This window comes from Podarcis tiliguerta (assembly GCF_965153285.1).
Source record: "Podarcis tiliguerta genome assembly, chromosome: 5".
Classification (NCBI taxonomy): Eukaryota; Metazoa; Chordata; class Lepidosauria; order Squamata; family Lacertidae; genus Podarcis; species Podarcis tiliguerta.
The window spans coordinates 92,470,595-92,492,002 of record NC_139538.1 but is presented as its reverse complement, the minus strand read 5'-3'; the positions used below and the strand labels follow the sequence as shown (position 1 = coordinate 92,492,002).

Sequence of the window (21,408 nt, the reverse complement as noted above, 5' to 3'; positions counted from 1 at the left end):
CAGAGTTGGCCACGACTGGACCTAATGGTCAGGGGCCCCTTTACCTTTACCTATTTCCTCAAGTGCCATCCAGACTCCCTGCTCTTCCATTGGCTATCTGTGATGAAGAGCTGAGTTCCACCGATAATAAAACCAGTTGCCATTACAGACACACAGGTAGAGTCTGGCAGTGAAGACCCCTCGGAGGAATTAATTAACAGCATCTCGGTAATTGCATCTCTGGGTCCTTGCTGGCATCAGTTTAGTGTCCACGGGATCTCGCTGCTGCTGGATGCCATAAGCAGTTCTTAAAGTGATGCAAAGGGTGGGTCACCCAGATACCTTCACAACCCACTCCTTCACTAAGTAGAACAAGGGAGGAAAGTTTCATGCCACTCTAGCTTGTTCCTTACTATGGGATGGCAGGGACAGGAAGGCACCCCCTTCCTGTTTTAATTCTCTATAAGGACACAGCATAATGCATGAGAAGTTATGCAAACCCAACCCAATTGAGATAAATTAGAGGAGCACTCCCAAGCAGATCCTGATTATTTTAGTGGGACATTTTCAAGTAAACATCCGAATAGATTGATGGGAAGGTGAGACTGCTGTTTGGATTTTCCTGTCCAGGCACCAATATTTTTAAAATCAAACTCAATGAAAGCACATGTGTGTGTAACTGTGTGTGTGTGTGCGCGTGTGTGTGTGTGTGTGAGAGAGAGAGAGAGAGAGAGAGAGAGAAACACACACACACAAACACACACAGAGAGAGAGAGAGAGAGAGAGAGAGAGAGAGAGAGAGGGAGGGAGGGAGAGAGAGAGGGGCAGGCTTTGTAAACCAAGCATGGCCAAACTTGGCCCTCCAGCTGTTTTGCGACTACAATTCCCATCACCCCTGAGCACTGGTCCTGTTAGCTAGGGATGGTGGGAGTTGTAGTCCCAAAACATCTGGAGGGCCAAGTTTGGCCATGTCTGTACTAAACAGACATCTATGAGTATCTCTCCTTCGTTGTTCTTATTTAAGGAAAAGCAGTATACTTCATTTTTCCTTGATGCTTCTTTGTCAAGTGCTATGTACATTGATGGCACAATGCTGATCAATAATAACAATCCGGAAATCTCTTACAAAGAGGCATCTCATGGACTCCTCCCTGCAAAGTATTGGTGTGTTACAGTTTCCACTCAACTGAGAGATAGAAGTCAGTGATCTCTGACTCGCCTCCCAAGCCTCTATCGCGCTGCTTTTCTTTGTGCTCTGTTTCCCTCCCTCCTCTCCCCACCTGGCTGAGGAGTCTCTGTTTCCTCACTAGACTCTGTACTCTGAAGCAGACCAATCAGCTTGTGGCTTTCCTGACTTCCTGTCTTTCCCAGCTCAGGAAGGTGTGCTCATTTGTACTCACCTGAAAGAGTTAGACACAGACAAAAATACCTCCAGCCTCGGGGGAACCAGGAGAAAAAACTTTAACCTGGCCCCAGGAGCAGCAGCGAGGATCCACACCAGATCTATGGGAAAAGACCCTTTTAAAGTTCAAGATGTGACACCAGTCAGGTAAGGGAATTTGATCTTGTCTCTAAGTTACGATACAAGGAGGGAAACTCTGATCTGTTGCAACATTCCTGGGAGAAGAATAGGAGAGAAAGAGAAAGAGGGAGAGAGGCACCCGTGGGGCCTTGTACAGGAATTCCAGCTGAGCTGTGTCACGTTTAATCAAGACTGTAATGGGGTCTGACAGGCAATTTCGGGAGAAGAAAAGGACCCACCATTTTAAAATGTAGAGTGAAGTTCATTACTTTTTTTTTAATCATGCTATCGAGTGACTAATAACTCTGGACTTGGTTTGATCTTTGTTGTTGTGGATATATCCTATAAAGGTCTTATGGGAGTGCTGGATTTGTTTCTTAGCGTTCCCCTCTGCCAGAAGCAACAGGTGGGTCCTCGTCTCTAGTGGCGTAGTGTGGGGGGTGCAGGGGGGGCTGGCCGCACCGGGCGCAACATCTGGGGGGGGCGCTCGCACTCGCAGTTCTCTGCCCCTACCTGGCTCACTCACTTTCTCTCACTGCAGTGCTGGCTGTGCGAATCCGATCCAAGCCGCCAGGTCGCCGCCCACTGTGGTGGGGAGGGTGCCAGGCGTGCAGTGCGGTGCGGAGAGAGAGCGAGGGACTATCTGGGGGAGGGACAGTGCAGCGCGGGGGGGGGGCGCAAATTACTTGCCTTGCCCCGGGTTGGGGGGCGCAAATTACTTGCCTTGCCCGGGTGCTGACAACCCACGCTACGCCACTGCTCGTCTCATCTACCTTGAAGAAAACTGGCAGTCGGGAATAAGTCACAACCTTTGTCTTTCCGTGTAGTAGCTACGCTGCTTGAGCTCAGCCTCCTGTTAGCAAAGATTTGTACAAGAAAGGAGTCGGATCTAACAAGTTTCCTGGGACTAATGCAGTGTTTGAAAAGTTTGTTTCCGGTAGTTGCTAAGTAGATCCCTTGTCAGCCTCTTGTCCGTAGACAGGACCTGAAGTTGAGGCCTGCCTGATCCCCACATCAAAGTAGATTTCTTCCCACTGGGCAGCAGCTTCTGGCCCCAACTGAAGGGGCTGCTGAGGACAACAGCCTCAGGTCAAATGGACTGCCTGAACTCTGGACCTCTGCCCTTGTCTCATTTGTGGACGTCTTATGACTTTTATGGTATGCAAAGGTGATTACTGCAGTGACAAAGAGGCAAGGGGTTCGTCCCACCCCATATACTCACAACCACCGTGAGATAAACATAAAGTGCAGTTTATGGTTTCTAAGGTATTCTGGTTTCAAAGAATGGATCCCCAAGCCGCCGTGGAAGAGAGAGATCCGTGTGCTTGACCTTTGTTGGCTGTTGAAGTATGGAGATACAAGCATTTGATAGGTGACATCTGAAGGGGCCAATCAGAAAGAATAGCTTTGGGGAAAACCCAGGATGTTCGGCAGCTGAATTGCACCAAGATGTTGGAGGGCTATTTGGACCAGCTGCATATTCCTGCATTGCAGGGGGTTGGACTAGATGATCCTCAGGGTCCCTTCCAACTCTACAGTTCTATGATTCTATTCCAGAAATTTAGCTTGATCCAGCAAGAGAGAATTGAATGTGCAGGCATTGCGCATCTGTATTTCGAAGTTCATCCAGGTTCTCTTCAATTGAAAAATGCATCTGGCGATGCAGGCAGATACGTTTTTCTCCAGTCTAAGGCCAGTTGCTGTAACCAACGCACACAACTAGTGATTAATTGCAGCCAATGTATATTATTTTTAGCACTAAATATGCACTTTTCAGTCACTTCCTCTGTAGAATTCATGCTGCCATGGCTGATGAGTGATACAAGGCATCACTTTGTGCCTGTCATTTTGTGAATTAATGCTTGACATTAAGAAGACAGTATTGTGCATGTGCGGAGGGACCAGGGTGGTGCTGTGGGTAAAAGCCTCAGCGCCTAGGACTTGCCGATCAAAAGGTCGGCGGTTCGAATCCCTGCGGCGGGGTGCGCTCCTGTCGTTCGGTCCCAGCACCTGCCAACCTAGCAGTTCGAAAGCACCCCCGGGGGCAAGTAGATAAATAGGGACCGCTTACTAGTGGGAAGGTAAACGGCATTCCGTGTGCTGCGCTGGCTCACCAGATGCAGCTTGTCACGCTGGCCACGTGACCCGGAAGTGTCTGCAGACAGCGCTGGCTCCCGGCCTCTAGAGTGAGATGAGCGCACAACCCTAGAGTCTGTCAAGACTGGCCCGTACGGGCAGGGGTACCTTTACCTTTACCTATTGTGCATGTGCAGGTCCTCCATGTGATCTGTTAGAGGGAGACCCAATCTAGTCACCTTCAGTGAACATCTCTCCTGGTAAAAAGAAAAGAAATGGCAAACTTACGTCCAGCTGTCTACCACAGCATAAATAGTCCCCCATCCATCAGACGTAGATGGGTTATGATGCTTTGGGACTCAGTTGACTGGACATAATATATTGGTTGGCCCTTTGTCAAAACTAAATGGGTAACCCAGTTATAGATAGCATGGTTCATCCTTCAGTAATGCAGTAATGAGTAAAAATGATGGCCTTGGTGGGAACTAAAAACACTGAGATAACCAAAAATTTGCAGATGTTTGCACCAGTTGTTTCTCAAATTATGTTAAGGCGTTATTCAATTTAAAATGTTTTATTTTTGTTACCATGCATTACTGATCCAATTTTGTCATGTTATCTTACATGGCAAAATGTGTTAATTGATTGATGTGTATTTAGCAAATTACGTCATTCTCTGTAACATGTTGTAGCACCTCCTCTGTTTAAGCATCAATGTGTCCTGCGTTTTTCTTTTCCTACACAGTGTCATTAGCTGCTGGGGGCAGCATAGCACCCAATGTTCTGAGAGGGGAGAGGGGACACCTCTCTAGATGCAGGTCTATGTTTACAGGAAACGTGGACTGGCCCTGAAATGTGTAGTACCAGCCTGCGTAAATTTACTTATATTTGCCACAGGCCTTGGCGATAAATCCTACCATTTCTTTCATTCCTATGTCCCCCATAATAAAATGCATTTCTGCTCGTATTCAGGTTCAGTTCACAGCTGTGCTTCATTCCATATTTAGTGCAATAGGAAAGAATTTCCCCTCCATCATGTCTAGTACAAATGTCCTAATACAATATTCTGCGTTCCCCCATCTTGGCTCTATATCAGTGACTGCAGCTAGTTGTGTATCAAGGTCCCCCAAGCCACCCCTAAATAAATCACAATTCACACAGAAGGTTTGTTTTTGGCATAAATTTGGCTGTATTAAAATACATAAATGTGAGTGGTTGCTTAGGCATTGGTTCCAAGATCTGTCCCCGCCCCAGGACAGAACTGACTTCCGGATTCCAGCGAAAGACAGTAAGGGAAAACAATATTGGGGGGAGCATGGAGCCAGGCACCAGACCCTCACCCCCCCACATGCTCCCTGGGGCTTGCACGGCCCTAAGCCCCCTGCAGGGGTACAGACGAAAGAATGGAAAGTCCCTGGATTCCTTTAACGGAATTCCCTTTCTGCAGCAGCGTTGGAGGGGCAGGCACCGCCAATCCTTACCCCTCCACCAACCAGTTTTTAAACCAATGCCTAACCGCAACCTTACAAGTTGTGATGATTTGCTATGCAGTAGGCAAAAACCAAATGGCACCAGCCAATCTGCCAAATGGACAAAATTCCTACCAGGCCCCTGCCCCAAAAGCAGACAACCCCATGACAGGCATAGCAAGGTCAACTCAATAGCCCTAGATTAGGGAGGGTGGGTGGGTGATCCGATGCACACAGCAAAAGAGCCCAGTCAGTGCTGCATGACCTGATTATATAACCTTTGGTCCGTCCCCCTAAATGGCAACGCCAAGATTTCCCCAGTAACCCAACCGCCCAATCACCGTGGATGGTCATCCAAACTATCCCGCCCAGCAACAGAGGGGTGGCCTGTCAGACCCCACCACAACACGTGCTCTCTATGAAGGAGAACACGCTTTGCAGAACATGTGGCATCAGGTTATCCCATGCCGGTCTTCTTCAACTTTGGGTTCCCAGAGATTGGAATGCAACTCCCACAATGCCCAGCCAGTTGAGGCAATGAACAAGAGTTGTAGTCCAACAGCATGTGGAGACCCAGAGTTGAATTACACTGTCCTAGATCATCCTCCCCCAACTTGGGACCCATCAGATTTTTTGAACTCCTGCTCCTCATCAGCCCCACCCAGCTTGGTTGTGGATGGAGAGAGGGAGCCAAGCGGAGGCCTGCCATTTTTGTTCCGTGCAGATCTGCACAATCTGTGACTGGACAGCCTGAATGCGGTTCATTAGCAGTGTGCTGTGGCTTGCTAGCTATTTGACATTGACCTTTTTAAATACAGTACTGTCCCGGGAGATTTCTGAACTCATCGATTCCTAATGCCTTGCAGTGGGCTTGGTGCGTCACAAGTTGCACAAGCCAGGTTTTTAGCCTAGCATCTACTTTGGTCCTCAGAGCTGCTTTTCAGGCATTTAAGGTCTGAAACTTGACCTGCAACCAAGAGTATAGAACTACTTCTATACTAATTACTTCATGCTGCAACTGGGATATTGTATGATTGACTATTCCTCCATATCAACCCCTCATTTCCCCCCAACCTCCCTAGCATATCAGGGAAAAGGCTAGACTGCAGTTCTTTTCCATCACATGAAATTTCCAATGTATTTTCTATCTCTTTCTCTCTCTTGTTACACAGGCCTTGTGAGAGCTACTACAGCATTGTTGTTGCTGTTGTTAAATTTGTATACTGTTCTTCATTCGAAGATCTCAGGGCAGTTCACAGCATAAAAATACAAGAAAAAAAACACAAAATACATGTTGTGTCAAAAATCAAAATTCACCTGCTGGTCTAAGAAGGTTGGCAACCCATGCTCCTCTCCAGTGATGCTTTGCAACTTGCAAATTCTCTTTTGTATTCCAGGAAGGGTTTCTCTGAATAAACAGGCTGCTTAATGCTCCTATCACTTTTGGTTGGCTTCACAACCAATACTGCAGTCTTTATAACCCCAACGCACATTTTGTAATTCACGTGCTGCTGGGGTGAAAGATCTGAAGCTGCGGCCAATCCATTTGTCTCATTCACACATTACATTTTAAGTGTTCATGTACAACATCCTAGGTGTAAGCCTAAACTGCAATGTTTGGAGTAGTAACTCTTTAGTCGGTGGCTCTTGTCCTCCAAACTGAATGAGCCAAACTTACCAGACAATCGTACACAAGACATGAATCCCTTTGCTCCAAAAAGGATGCCTGTCTTGGGTTGAAGATATTGCTGTGGATAAATTGAGGCATATAAGCAAGAATACAGCTAATATAAAGACTTAAACTGCAAAAGGAGTGTATTTTTAACTTTGCAACAAAATTGAATACAGTGGTGCCCCGCAAGACGAATGCCTCGCAAGACGGAAAACCCGCTAGACGAAAGGGTTTTCCGTTTTGGAGGTGCTTCGCAAAACGAATTTGCTATGGGCTTGCTCGCGAGTTCCTGCGATTTTTTTCCGCTCCCCACCCCCTTTTTCTAAGGCACTAAGCTGCTAATAGCCTTTTAGCAGCTAATCTGCTAATCCCTTAAACCTTTAATAGCCGCTAATAGCCGCTAATAGCCGCTAAACCGCTAATAGCGCTAATCCGCTAATCCGCTAATAGGGTTGCTTCGCAAGACGAAAAAACCGCTAGACGAAGAGACTCGCGGAACGGATTCTTTTCGTCTTGCGAGGCACCACTGTATTTTTGCATTTCACTGAAAATTGTGTTACCCATAGGTTGCCCCTGATTTCTTGGCTAGTCTATTTTATCAGAGAGCTGAAGTCCTCAGTGATTTCAGTCCTCTGCACTCTTAATTTGAGAGTAAGTCCTATCGAAGTTGGAGACTCTTCTTTCCAAGTAGAAAAACTATACTTCACTTTCCTTCCATTCACTACTTAGGAAAATTAGAGCAAGGAATGAATCCTGGTAGATATTTATCTTTGCAGAGAAATACTGCTTCATTTTCTTTTAAAAAAAAATCCTTTAGGAGCCCCTGAATGCATGAACAGGATAGGAATGAAACAGGGTGTCTCCAGATTGTCACTATTTTGCGGGAGGGAGTTAAACACATACTGTAAGTTTGGGTCAGCACATCTGACTCAAGGGCTCTGTCATCCAAGTACAACACCCATTTTAAAAAAAGAACCTGACTTTTCGAAGTTTGGAAAGTGATCAGGAAATGCACTGAAAAGTGTGGGATAAAGGAATGATTAATAGGAAGACATATAAACACCTTGCAAGCAAATTACGATTAATACAGGATGAATGCTCATAGTTTGTATAACCTCATCACAAACAAATCAGAATGAGTGCTCAGTAAATAGATTGTTAGGGGGAACCCATGGTTGCCAATGAATAGCCCTTACTACATTGCCCAAAGGTGAAGGCAGACTGGTAGAGCAGTGGGTATAGCTGGGAAGCGCCCTCTCTGGGTTCAGTGAAAACATAATGTTTTCTCCTCTGGCGCATGGTTTGAAGAACTCCGCTGTGCAGCTTTCAGTTTGTCTCCATGGCAAAAAGCTGGATATGGATGTTTCTCATTAGTTGCTAGTGTTTTTCATGACAACAGAGCCAACCTCCAATACTTGAAAGTTTAAAAATTAAATATAATTACCATTCAAAACACAACCCAGCCAGTTGGACGGGTTATAAATAATAAATTGTTATTGTTTTGTTATTATAATTATATTATAACCCAAGTCCAAAACATTCGGTTCAGCAAGTATGACCCACAAAGGCTCTTGAGGCCATGTTCAATGCTTGCCTGAGTGGATTGTCATAGCCTAGGCTTCCTCAACCTCGGCCCTCCAGATGTTTTTGGCCTACAATTCCCATGATCCCTAGCTAGCAGGACCAGTGGTCAGGGATGATAGGAATTGTAGTCTCAAAAGGTCTGGAGGGCCGAGGTTGAGGAAGCCTGTCATAGCCTCAGCCTTTATTCTATCTTGCCATTCTACTTAAGGCTGCCATCTGCCTGGGAAAAACTAACCTGACCTAAATTTTACATGTTCATTTATGTAAATATATGTCTTTGAGAAACTATCACTCAGTCTGTAATTTGCCACTATTAAGGAAGGCGCTGGAGTGGGTGGTGTTTTGTTAACTCTTGAGTTAACTTTGAATCTGGCTTCCATCATGGCTTTGAGACAGAAACTGCCTTGGCAGATGATTTAAACTGGGGAATGGATGGGAGGAATGTTCTCCTTGACTTCTCAACGGTTTCCAGTACCATTGTGTTCTCCTTCCAGAATTTCTCTCTGGGATGAGGCTTGAGGGCACCGTACTGCAGTAGATCTAATTCAGTGTGGATGATGGTTCTCAAGAACCTCTCTTTCCTTTCTTGGCTACTGGCCTTTGGAGTGCCTCAAGGCTCAACTGACCCTCCAAACATTTCAACACCTACATGAAACCAGAGGGCAAAGTCACTAGGAGATATGACCTCCTGATAATAAATATGCAGATAACTATCTACCTCTCTTTTTCACCATGGTGGAAATCTTAATCTAGGCAAGATGTATGTACTGTAGACCAGGAAATCTGCCAATCTGGATGTGGTTGCTGGCCCCTAAAGAGCCAAGGATGGGTTTGGGAGATCTCCGCATTATCTTTGTGATGTCAGGTGGTATCAAAGGCCAGAAGCACTTTTATCAACCTTAGTTGTTTTGCTAGCTACAGCCTTATTTTGAGAAGGCAAATCTTACTTCAGTGATTCAACCAGGCTACATTACTGCAATGGGTTTAGCATGGGACTCCCTTTTTAAATGATTTGGGAACTTCAATTGGTGCAGAATGTGGTCACTATAATGCTTGTAGAAACTAGACATTTGGATTATATTTCACCCAGTCTGTGCGTGGCTGCCTGTTTAATTCTGGCCCAGTTTAAGGTCTTGGTTTTATGCTTTAAACAATTTGGGACTTGGTTATTTGAAGGATCACTTGCACCCATATGAACCTCCTGTTATTTTAAGGTTGGCTAACTATTTTATAATGTTAATGAGATTGTATTAAACAATTGGTATATTATTTTTATATGATGATGTAGTGAACCACCTTGTGAGAGAAGATTCCCGGAAAAGCGAGTTTAAAAAATAAAATAAAAATGGAACAAATGAATGAAGTTGTAAGTAGGCCATTTCTCAGTAAAAATGTGATGCTTAAAATAGTTAATAAAGGGGTGATTCCAACCAGCAAAGCCAGTTTAAAACTAGTCTAACAACCTGGGGTAAGTACATGGAATAAGGGTGTAGTTATACATGCACCCGAATGTTCTTTAGACAGACAGATTAATCTCTTCCGATTCAACTATGTAAGGTCACGCTATACAATGTCATAGTGCATAGAACTTGGGGACAGTTCTGGAGGACTCATCTCTATGGCTGGCACTCACAAGGTTGTAGAGGTGCATATTCAGATGTGTAAAATATTGCGGCAAAATGAAGAAGTCATGTGTTTTCTGGATGTGGTCTCCTCCTCCACTTGTCAGTAGCATTGCAAAATCATAATTCATGAGTTAGCACCTTTTTGCAGTTGCACTGGTGGTCCTATAGAAGACCACCAGGACCACTAGGTCCTGTAGAAGAGAATTACATTATAAATATAGAACCACCTTCTCTAATTTTCCAGTGGAGGCAGGGAGAGCTAAGGGTTTCTACTAGCTAGAGTTGAGAGGGGTTTGCTGTCAGAATTCTCACTTGCAGATTCCAGTGCAAAATATCAACTGGATTTTCTCTGAATATTTCCTTAATATTAGATACCTGCATTTGCAACTGACGTTATATTTTTTCATATTATGGAAGATTGCTCCCACCTCTCCATAGAGTCTCCCCAGATTCCTCACTAATCACAGTTCCAAGGGTACCCCTTCTAGGCAGCAGCCTCTCTACTTTATTTCTTGTTATACACCTGCCTCTCTCTGTCTCTCTTGCATCTTCCTTTCTGGGTGCCTTTAAGAGATTCTGCCCTCCCAGGATGCCTACCTCGCTTGAGAAGGTGGACCCAGCAGCTGGCAGGTGTGCCATTTGCTGAGAGTGCCACCCACCCTTTCCTCCTCTGCTCTGGTACTCCTCTCTATGGAAGATACACCAGTTTGGCTGTCAGGAGGGAGAAAGGTTGTTTTCTGCTGCTTCCAGAGAAGCGGACACGGAGCAATGGATCCAAACTACAAGAAAGAAGATTCCACCTAAACATTAGGAAGAACTTCCTGACAGTAAGAGCTGTTCGACAGTGGAATTTGCTGCCAGGGAGTGTGGTGGAGTCTCCTTCTTTGGAGGTCTTTAAGCAGAGGCTTGACAGCCATATGTCAGGAGTGCTCTGATGGTGTTTCCTGCTTGGCAGGGGTTGGACTCGATGGCCCTTGTGGTCTCTTCCAACTCTATGATTCTATGATTCTATTCTAGGATATGTGTGCGAAGAGAGAGATGTGTGCAACTAATGTATCGAAAGCCCAGTGTGGGCAGTGGGAGAGTGCATCTTCAGAGGTGAAGGCAAGCTGTTGGAGAGTTACAGCACCTGCTATGGCTGTAGCATCCGATATGGAAGAGCAGGCATAGGCAAACTTGGTCCTCTAGACATTTTGGGACTACAACTCCCATCATCCCCCTGACCACTGGTCCTGTTAGCTAAGGATGATGGGAGTTGTAGTCCCAAAACATCTGGAGGGCCAAGTTTGCCTATGCCTGTGAGAAAGACATGTTCTGTTGCTGCTGAGGCAGTTGTGCTGCTACAGGTGCACCATGGCATTCTCTCTGCACTCCTTCCACAGTCCTAGCTCTGGGCCTTTGCCTCCCTTCTCCTCAAGGCAGTGGCGTAGCGTGGGTTGTCAGCACCCGGGGCAAGGCAAGTAATTTGCGCCCCCTAACCCGTGGATTTGCGCCCCCTAACCCGTGGATTTGCTCCCCCTAACCCGTGGATTTGCGCACCCTAACCCGTGGATTTGTGCCCCCTAACCCTAACCCCCATATGTTGCGCCCAGTGCGGCCCCCCCCTGCACCCCCCACGCTACGCCACTGCCTCAAGGGACTTGAAATTGTCCATAGTTGCCACAGGATGGCAGAGTAAATATGAACAGTGGTTCCACAATTTTGTCGTGGCAAAAGTTTTTGAATATCTTATGTCACGGAGCATTAAAGCTGCATCTAATAATGAAATGAGAATAAAACATATCCATGGACCTGCAATCCTGAAGGCCTCTTGCTAATATAGACTCACTCTGGAGTAATTATCTTTTTGAGTAAACATGGCTGAATTTTTAAAAGGCAAATAAATAAAAAAAGTAACCTGATGCAAATGAATAAAATCTAGCCAATAAGCAAAACAGTAAGCAGATGATAACTATATACCCCAAAATCTGAATATTTCAGCTTGAATGGGATAAGCATCTCATTGATCATTACTTAAAAGTCCATCCTAAGTCATTCTGCTGAATACTGTTTTGGGACAACTTAACTTCAGTACTTTGAAGGGAGAGATGCCCTCAAAATACTTCAGACTTAGGGAAGTTCTGGAGAGCAGGGAAGTAACAAATGAGGGGAGAGGCCAAAAACACACTCCTACTTTTGACTAGCAAATACAATTTCATACGTTATGCAAAATAAGGTGGAAATATGCAAGTATCTGTATAATTGATACAAGATGCAAACTCCATCTTTTCTTAGCGCAGAACCTGAGTAAACTTGGTGCATGTTTGTTTTATTTATTATTTTCCTTCTTACTTAACAAAATATAAATAACACTTACTAGGACAAAATACCTCTGAGCACTTTATAGCCATGCAGGACACACACAGTTCTGCTGTGTGCTCAGATGGACGCATGAATTTTAAAATGTTAACAATGCAAGTCTCTCACAAGCATTGTTTATAAAGTTTTACATCTTGCATTGGAGGGCCAAATGATTCTAAGCTGGAAACCTCTTCTTGAGTTAGCAACAGTCAGTAGTTGTGTCTGGAAAGGCTCTTAAAATCATGCGCCTAACTTTTGTGGCTAAGTGAGCACAAATGAAATCGACTTGATTCAGTGTCTGAATAAACCGTAGGCCTACTTTTTTCCCCTTTAGACAATCTTAGCCTATCACCAAGAGCTGTCCAACTTGTTTACAAAGGCCAATTAAAACTTATGAGGTCTTGACTTAATCAGCAGGCATGGTGTAAGAACCTCAGCTACAGAAACACAACACTGATGGTTACTAAAAATGAAACCACTGCATACACTTGCAGAGTTGCAAAGGAATAAGGCAGTAATTAAATCTTAGCAATTACACTGCATTTCATTCTATATGCATTCTTGCAACTTCGTACGAACAGCAGATGTCTCTCTCCCCATTAGTAAAGTGGTAAATGAGCTGACCTTTTCATACCTCCCCCAGCCAAATGATAAAATAAAGGGGACTCTTAACATACTTCTGCTGTGTCTCCCCCCTCACACTAGGCTTCATTGCCTGAGCCCACTCTTTCTTCTTGCCCTCCCACATATTGCTGAAGTCTCTTCTCCACTTGTTGCCTGAACCTATTAAGCAACATTAAACATCAATTTGCTTTTCCCACGATTGCAAAAAATTCCCACTGAGCACATACTCCATGTCATGCTTGCTCAGCACTAAGAGTAGAGTGATGTTTAGGCTGATAACTTCCCCATATTGCCTGATGTGGTTCAGCAGAGGCACTTTCATCTCCAGTCAAGTATCAATGCCCAGTGATAGACATCTCTTTTCAGCCAGGCAGGTGCCCATGATCTCAAGCACATGCACACATAGGCAGGCATGGAATATGGTGGGGTGCTTTTTGCAAATGTGGCTAAGAGATGGTTCAAAGCTCAGTGGTGAAAACCTTGAATCTACTGTGAGCACACTGGACAGCCTTTAGAGAACCATTCTTCTTTGACCCCCCCATCCCCCCCTGCCAAAATCAGTCCTGCCAAAAATCAGGTGAAGTCAATACAAAATCACATTTCAATCTGCCTTCTGGATTCAAAATCGCTCCCAGTACCTCAACGTCAATGAAGTCCCCCATCCCCAGCTCAGAAACCTTCATGTCAAGTTTGGTGGCAATATATACCGCCCCATGCCCACAGGTTTCAGGGCGGTTCACAGGATGAAATCAGAATTTAAACCACAAGGTATGTAATCAAAATAAAAACAACAACAACTCAATGACCACCACCACCCCATGTCAAAAAATGGGTGAAGTCACACAAGAGTGATGTTTCCACCTGCTATCTTGAATCAAAATGGCGGCAGGCTTCCAAATATCAACAAAGAACACCACCCCTACCTTGGGAACCTTCCTGCCAATTGATATCTTGAAAGGCAGTCAAACCTATAGAGAACAAATGTACAAACCAATTTCCAAAATATATTCAATATGTTGCCAGTAAAACTCAAGTAAAAACGTTCCACCAAGCCACCACCAATCAATGGCTTTAAAAGAGGATTAGACAAATTAAGTAGTGATGTATGGAAGTGAGAGCTGGACCATAAAGAAGGCTGATCGCCGAAGAATTGATGCTTCTGAATTATGGTGCTGGAGGAGACTCTTGAGAGTCCCATGGACTGCAAGAAGATCAAACCTATCCATTTTGAAGGAAATCAGCCCTGAGTGCTCACTGGAAGGACAGATCCTGAAGCTGAGGCTCCAAGACTTTGGCCACCTCATGAGAAGAGAAGACTCCCTGGAAAAGACCCTGATGTTGGGAAAGATGGAGGCCACAAGGAGAAGGGGACGACAGAGGACGAGACGGTTGGATAGTGTTCTCGAAGCTACTAGCATGAGTTTGACTAAACTGTGGGAGGCAGTGGAAGACAGAAGTGCCTGGTGTGCTCTGGTCCATGAGGTCACGAAGAGTCGGACACGACTAAACAAGAACAACAGACAAATTCATGGAGGAGGAAGAGCTACCTTCACATCTAGAGGCAGCAGGGCCTCCAAATACCTGTTGCAACCGGCAGCTGCATGGCCACTGCGAGATCAAGAGGCTGCACTAGTTGGGACATGGTCCTGATCCAGCAGGCTCTAGATCATATGCTCTATCTGGGTGAATTATCACATTTTCCTGGATTAAAAAACATAAACAGTCGTATGTTCCCGTATCCACCAAGGAGATGCCGCTTCCCAACATCAAAGTGCAAACTCAAGGTACCGTATTTTTCGTTCTATAGGACACATATTTTCCCCTCCAAAAATTAAGGGGAAATGTGTGTGCGTCCTATAGAGCGAATGCAGGCTGCGACGCTAAGCCCAAAGCCAGACCAGGAAGACAGAGCACTGCGGAGCGCTCCGTCTCGCTGTTCTAGCTTGGGGATGGCTGCGCGCACAGCCTCTCCAGGGCAGCAGGGTGCCTTCACCCCGCTGTTCTGCAGAAGCTAGCAAGGCTGTTCCCAAGCCAGAACAGCGAGACGGAGGGCTCCGTCTCGCTGCTCTAGCTTGGAGAGGGCTGTGCGCAAAGCCTCTCCAGGGCAGCGGGGTGCCTTCACCCCGCTGTCCTGCAGAGGCTAGCAAGGCTGTTCCCAAGCCAGAACAGCGAGACGGAGGGCTCCGTCTCGCTGCTCTAGCTTGGGGATGGCTGTGCGCAAAGCCTCTGCAGGGCAGCGGGGCGCTGCGCTCCAAAGGCTTCAGGGATCTTTGAGGCTGGCGGTGGCGGAAAGCAGCGCTTCCCCCCACCGCCAGCCCCACAAGCTCTGGTGAATGTACCTTGAACGCACCTTGTTTTAGAGGGGGAGAACAAGAAATTTTTTTTCCCCTGTTCGTCCCCTCCTATGGTCCGGTGGGTCCTATGGTCCGGTGCGTCCAATGGAGTGAAAAATACGGTAAATTTGAGCAAACGATGCACCATAAATAGGAAATGGAGGAACATTTGTGCCATAAAAAACTAGTGTGGAATGAATGAATTGTCTCTGACTGGCAACTCTCGAGTCTCTTGGGTCCTTCCCTGTCATGCTGCAACTTGAGTCTCTTGTACTTGGAGGTGCTGGGGGAATTTGAATCTGAGACACCAAAGCATGTGTGTGGCCCTTTAAAGAAAGGGTATTTATTTTTATTTTTAATTAGATTTATGTACCACCCATCATAGGGACGCGGGTGGCACTGTGGGTTAAACCACAGAGCCTAGGACTTGCCGATCAGAAGGTCGGCGGTTCAAATCCCCATGACGAGGTGAGCTCCCATTGCTCGGTCCCTGCTCCTGCCCACCTAGCAGTTCGAAAGCACGTCAAAGTGCAAGTAGATAAATAGGTACCACTCCAGCGCAAAGGTAAACTGTGTTTCCACGAGCTGTTTGGGTTCGCCAGAAGGGACTTAGTCATGCTGGCCACATGACCCGGAAGCTGTATGTCGGCTCCCTCAGTAAAGCGAAATGAGCGCCGCAACCCCAGAGTCGGTCACGACTGGACCTAATGGTCAGGGGTCCCTTTATCTTTACCTTTCACCACCCTTCATCTGAGGATCACAGGACAGTATACTGCACAAGGAACTATTTTATGTTTGAAAGAGAATGGATGCACTTTTGAGAGGTCGGTTCCACTTCCGAGTGGGACCGGGTTGCGCTCATGCCACCAGGCCCCACCCCCACCTCAGCGTGGTGCGGGATAGCATCCTGCATCCCGCTGAATGTGACCCGGCCACATGCCTGTCTCCTCATATTTACATTTTATACACCGTTGTGTCTAATATATGCATTTGAGGGGTGGGGGGGATCACTAAAACAATGCATTCTTATGCATATTGGTTGGCTGTAGAGCTGCATTATAAAATACGATGGCAAATATGCTTACTGGTACAGGATGTGCAGATTAGGTTGGTTTGGACTAAAATACAGGCCAAATGCATTTCCCATCCCTGAAGTCCTCTGACAAGCGGTGTGAGGTGGATAACTAGGAAAATGAGGGACTTCTCCATGATGGCACCTTCCTTTTGGAACAATTAGTGATGTTAAATTCTCGAGAATAATAGAAAAGATTATTCTCAGGAATTTAACATCACTAGGAACATCCTCCCCGGGGGAGGGCCACCTGAGACATTCTTCATCGTCTTTTTCGTTCCAGATAAAGAGCATTTCATTTACTCAGGCCTTTCAAAGTTTGCATTTTTAAAATCAACCCTGTACTGTCACTTTTAAAAATGTGGTTTTAAATAACTCTTTGTGTGGTTTTATGCTGAGTTGCGCATGGTTTTATTCCGTCTCCACTGGAAGGAAAGCTTTATGCTGCTGGTTTTTACTGTCTTAATCATTATATTTTGTGTTTTGTTTTGTACGTATGGTGTTTGTTTTTGCTTTCTAAGCCACCTAGATTATTTTTTGATGATCAGCCAAATACATTTAATAAATCACTATCCTTCCAGCTGTCATGATGTAGCATGCCCTGCCCAGAGCCCAGCTGAGGGATGGTGGGGGAGGAGAGAACACCCTGGTCTCTGGCAGGGGTGTTTCAGCCAGAGGGCTGCATTCCATCATGCCCTGCATGCCGCTGGTGGGTGAGGCGAGAGGCAAAGGTGGGCAGAGCAAGGGAAATGTCTTTTGCCTTCGTACCATGGGCTGCATTCCAGCCATGCAATAGAGCTGTGCACGCATGTAAACACATACAAACACACACACTTCCACGTGCCTTTCAGCCAAGGAAAAAGCATTGCCACAGTCTAAGAATGCATTCTGCACAGGCTAAAGCACTTGAGCAGGGCCAGAGAGGGGCATGGCCTGAGGAGTGTGGCTTGGAGAGAGTCGCCAAGGCTGGCTAGGGATTCTTGAAGGGCTGTGCTCACCCATTAGACAGGCGGTTCATCACCCCTGATCTAGGGGGTCCCGTTGGTGGAGCAGGGAGAGTGCACGATGGTGCACAATCATTTTGCTAAGAAGACTGATTGGTTGTCATGAAGATGATTACTGCTTGAATGCGGATGGCACTGTGGTCTAAACCACAGAGCCTAGGGCTTGCCGGTCAGAAGGTCGGCAGTTTGAATCCCCGTGACAGGGTGAGCTCCCGTTGTTTCTACCAGCCTAGCAGTTCAAAAGCACATCAAAGTGCAAGTAGATAAATAGGTACCATTCCGGTGGGAAGGTAAACGGGGTTTCCGTGCGCTGCTCTGCTTCACCAGAAGTGGCTTAGTCATGTTGGCCACATGACCCAGAAGCTGTCTGTGGACAAACGCTGGTTCCCTCGGCCTATAGAGCAAGATGAATCATAGAATCATAGAGTTGGAAGAGACCACAAGGGCCATCGAGTCCAACCCCCTGCCAAGCAGGAAACACCATCAGAGCACTCCTGACATATGGTTGTCAAGCCTCTGCTTAAAGACCTCCAAAGAAGGAGACTCCACCACACTCCTTGGCAGCAAATTCCACTGTCGAACAGCTCTTACTGTCAGGAAGTTCTTCCTAATGTTTAGGTGGAATCTTCTTTCTTGTAGTTTGGATCCATTGCTCCGTGTCCGCTTCTCTGGAGCAGCAGAAAACAACCTTTCTCCCTCCTCTATGTGACATCCTTTTATATATTTGAACATGGCTATCATATCCCCCCTTAACCTCCTCTTCTCCAGGCTAAACATGCCCAGCTCCCTTAGCCGTTCCTCATAAGGCATCGTTTCCAGGCCTTTGACCATTTTGGTTGCCCTCCTCTGGACACGTTCCAGTTTGTCAGTGTCCTTCTTGAACTGTGGTGCCCAGAACTGGACACAGTACTCCAGGTGAGGTCTGACCAGAGCAGAATACAGTGGCACTATAACTTCCCTTGATCTAGATGCTATACTCCTATTGATGCAGCCCAGAATTGCATTGGCTTTTTTAGCTGCCGCGTCACACTGTTGGCTCATGTCAAGTTTGTGGTCAACCAAGACTCCTAGATCCTTTTCACATGTACTGATCTCAAGCCAGGTGTCACCCATCTTGTATTTGTGCCTCTCATTTTTTTTGCCCAAGTGCAATACTTTACATTTCTCCCTGTTAAAATTCATCTTGTTTGTTTTGGCCCAGTTCTCTAATCTGTCAAGGTCGTTTTGAAGTGTGATCCTGTCCTCTGGGGTGTTAGCCACCCCTCCCAGTTTGGTGTCATCTGCAAATTTGATCAGGATGCCCTTGAGTCCATCATCCAAGTCGTTGATAAAGATGTTGAATAAGACCGGGCCCAAGACAGAACCCTGTGACACCCCACTAGTCACTCTTCTCCAGGATGAAGAGGAACCATTGATGAGCACCCTTTGGGTCCGGTCAGTCAGCCAGTTACAAATCCACTGAGTGGTAGCATAGTCAAGACCGCATTTTACCAGCTTCTTTACAAGAATATCATGGGGCACCTTGTCAAATGCCTTGCTGAAATCAAGGTAGACTACATCCACTGCGTTCCCTTCATCTACCAGGTTTGTAATTCTGTCAAAAAATGAGATCAGGTTCGTCTGACATGACTTATTTTTCAGAAATCCATGCTGACTATTGGTGATCACAGCATTCCTTTCTAGGTGCTCACAGATTGTTTGCTTGATGATCTGCTCCAGAATCTTCCCTGGTATTGATGTCAGACTGACTGGGCGATAATTATTTGGGTCCTCTCTTTTCCCCTTTTTGAAAATAGGGACAACATTTGCCCTCCTCCAGTCTGCCGGGACTTCGCCTGTTCTCCAGGAATTCTCAAAGATGATTGCCAGTGGTTCTGAGATCACATCTGCCAGTTCTTTTAATACTCTTGGATGCAGTTCATCTGGCCCTGGAGACTTGAATACATCTAAACTAGCCAAGTATTCTTGTACTATCTCCTTAGTTATTCTGGGCTGTGTTTCCTCTGCTGAATTATTTGCTCCAAATTCTTCAGGTCGGGCATTGTTTTCTTTATCGGAGAAGACTGAGGCAAAGAAGGCATTGAGGAGTTCAGCCCTTTCTGTGTCCCCTGTTTGCATTTCACCATCTTCTCCTCTGAGTGACCCCACTGTTTCTTTGTTCTTCCTTTTGCTACGAACATACCCATAAAAGCCTTTTTTGTTGCTTTTAACCTCTCTAGCAAGCCTGAGTTCATTCTGTGCTTTAGCTTTTCTGACTTTGTGTCTACACGTGCTGGCTATTTGTTTGAATTCTTCTTTGGTGGTTTCCCCCCTTTTCCATTTTTTGTACACATCCTTTTTTAATCTTAACTCAGTTAAACGTTCTTTAGATAGCCACCCTGGCTTCTTTAGGCACCTTCCATGTTTCCGTCTCATTGGTATTGCCTGAAGTTGTGCTTTTACTATCTCCCTTTTAACAAACTCCCAGCCATCATGAACCCCCTTTCCTTTTAGTATTACTGTCCATGGGATCTCACCCAGCACTTCCCTAAGTTTTATGAAGTCGGCTTTCCTAAAGTCAAGAAATTGAGTCCTAGTATGCTTGGCTGCTCCTTTCCGTTGTATAGTAAACTTCAGAAGAGCATGATCACTTGCGCCTAATGATCCTTCCACTTCTACCCCATTAACCAGGTCATCGACATTGGTTAGGACCAGATCTAAAATGGCTGTTCCTCTTGTTGCTTCTCCCACTTTCTGGACAATGAAGTTGTCTGCAAGGCCAGTGAGGAATCTGTTTGACCTTATGCTCTTGGCTGAGTTTGACATCCAACAAATATCCGGGTAATTGAAGTCCCCCATTACTACTATCTCCCTTCCTTTTGCATGCTTGGCCATCTGTTCCAGGAAGGCATCATCTATGTCCTCCGTTTGGCTTGGGGATCTATAGTAAACTCCCACAATGAGGTCACTGTTATTCTTCTCTCCCTTAATTTTGACCCAAATGCTCTCACTTTGGCTTTGAGGTTCTAAATCTTGGACCTCTTCACAGGTATACACATCCCTGACATATAACGCCACTCCTCCTCCTTTCTTGTCTGGTCTGTTTCTCTGAAATAGATTGTATCCCTCCATTTTTACATTCCAATCGTGGGACTTATCCCACCAGGTTTCAGTGATGCCTATTATGTCATATTTAGTTTGCTGTACCAAGAGCTCAAGCTCATCTTGTTTATTTCCCATGCTTTGTGCATTAGTGTACAGACATTGAAGTCCATTAGTCATTCCCCCGTGTCTCTTATTTAAGGATTTTTTCCTCCCACCACTAGGTCTGCTTGCTGTTTGCTCCATTTGGTCTATGACATTTGGATGATCATCTTCATCAATTGATAGACTCCTACCTTCAGGAGCACTGTCTCCCTCCCCCACATTAGTCAGTTTAAAGCCCTCCTGATGAGGTTTCTGAGTTTTTTGGCAAAAACATTCCTCCCAACCGTTGTGAGGTGCAGCCCATCGCTTGCCAGAAGTCCATCTTCAAGAAACTGCAGTCCGTGATCTAAGAATCCAAACCGTTCCTGTTTACACCATTTGCGAAGCCAGCTGTTTACTTCCACTATTTTCCCCTCTCTCCCTGGGCCACGTCGTTCAACTGGGAGGACAGATGAGATGACGATTTGTGCATTTAATTGCCTCAATTTCCTGCCCAGAGCCTCGTAGTCTCTTTTGATCTTCTGGAGACTATTGCTTGCAGTGTCATTGGTTCCCACATGAACCAAGAGGAAGGGGTATTTGTCAGTGGGTTTTATGATTCCTGGCAGTCGTTCAGTTACATCCTGGATCTTAGCCCCGGGGAGACAGCACACTTCCCGAGACATCTTGTCAGGCCCACAGATCACTGCTTCTGTTCCCCTCAGTAGGGAATCCCCTATCACCACTACACGCCTCCTCTTAGGTTTGGTCGGGGTTCTTCCGTGAGCGGTCCGTTCCAAGGTCGCCTGCACATTCTCTGAGGACTGACTTTGCTGTTCATCTTCATATACCTGATCGACTGTAATGAGGGAGAGGTCCTCAAATGGAGTCTGCTCTTCGTCCTCCATGCTAGGGGAGAGGACCTGAAAGCGATTGTGTATTT

General features: G+C 45.9%; 1 protein-coding gene across 1 annotated transcript in view; it reads left to right on the top strand.

Moving 5' to 3' along the window:
- Nucleotides 1-1,344: 1,344 nt before the first annotated feature.
- ARHGEF5 (Rho guanine nucleotide exchange factor 5) overlaps nucleotides 1,345-21,408 on the top strand; it is a 73,991-nt gene continuing 53,927 nt past the window's right edge. Inside the window, exon 1 of the mRNA XM_083440702.1 lies at nucleotides 1,345-1,528. The gene's annotated coding sequence lies outside the window, so the exon portion shown is untranslated. The remainder of the gene's footprint in view (nucleotides 1,529-21,408) is intronic.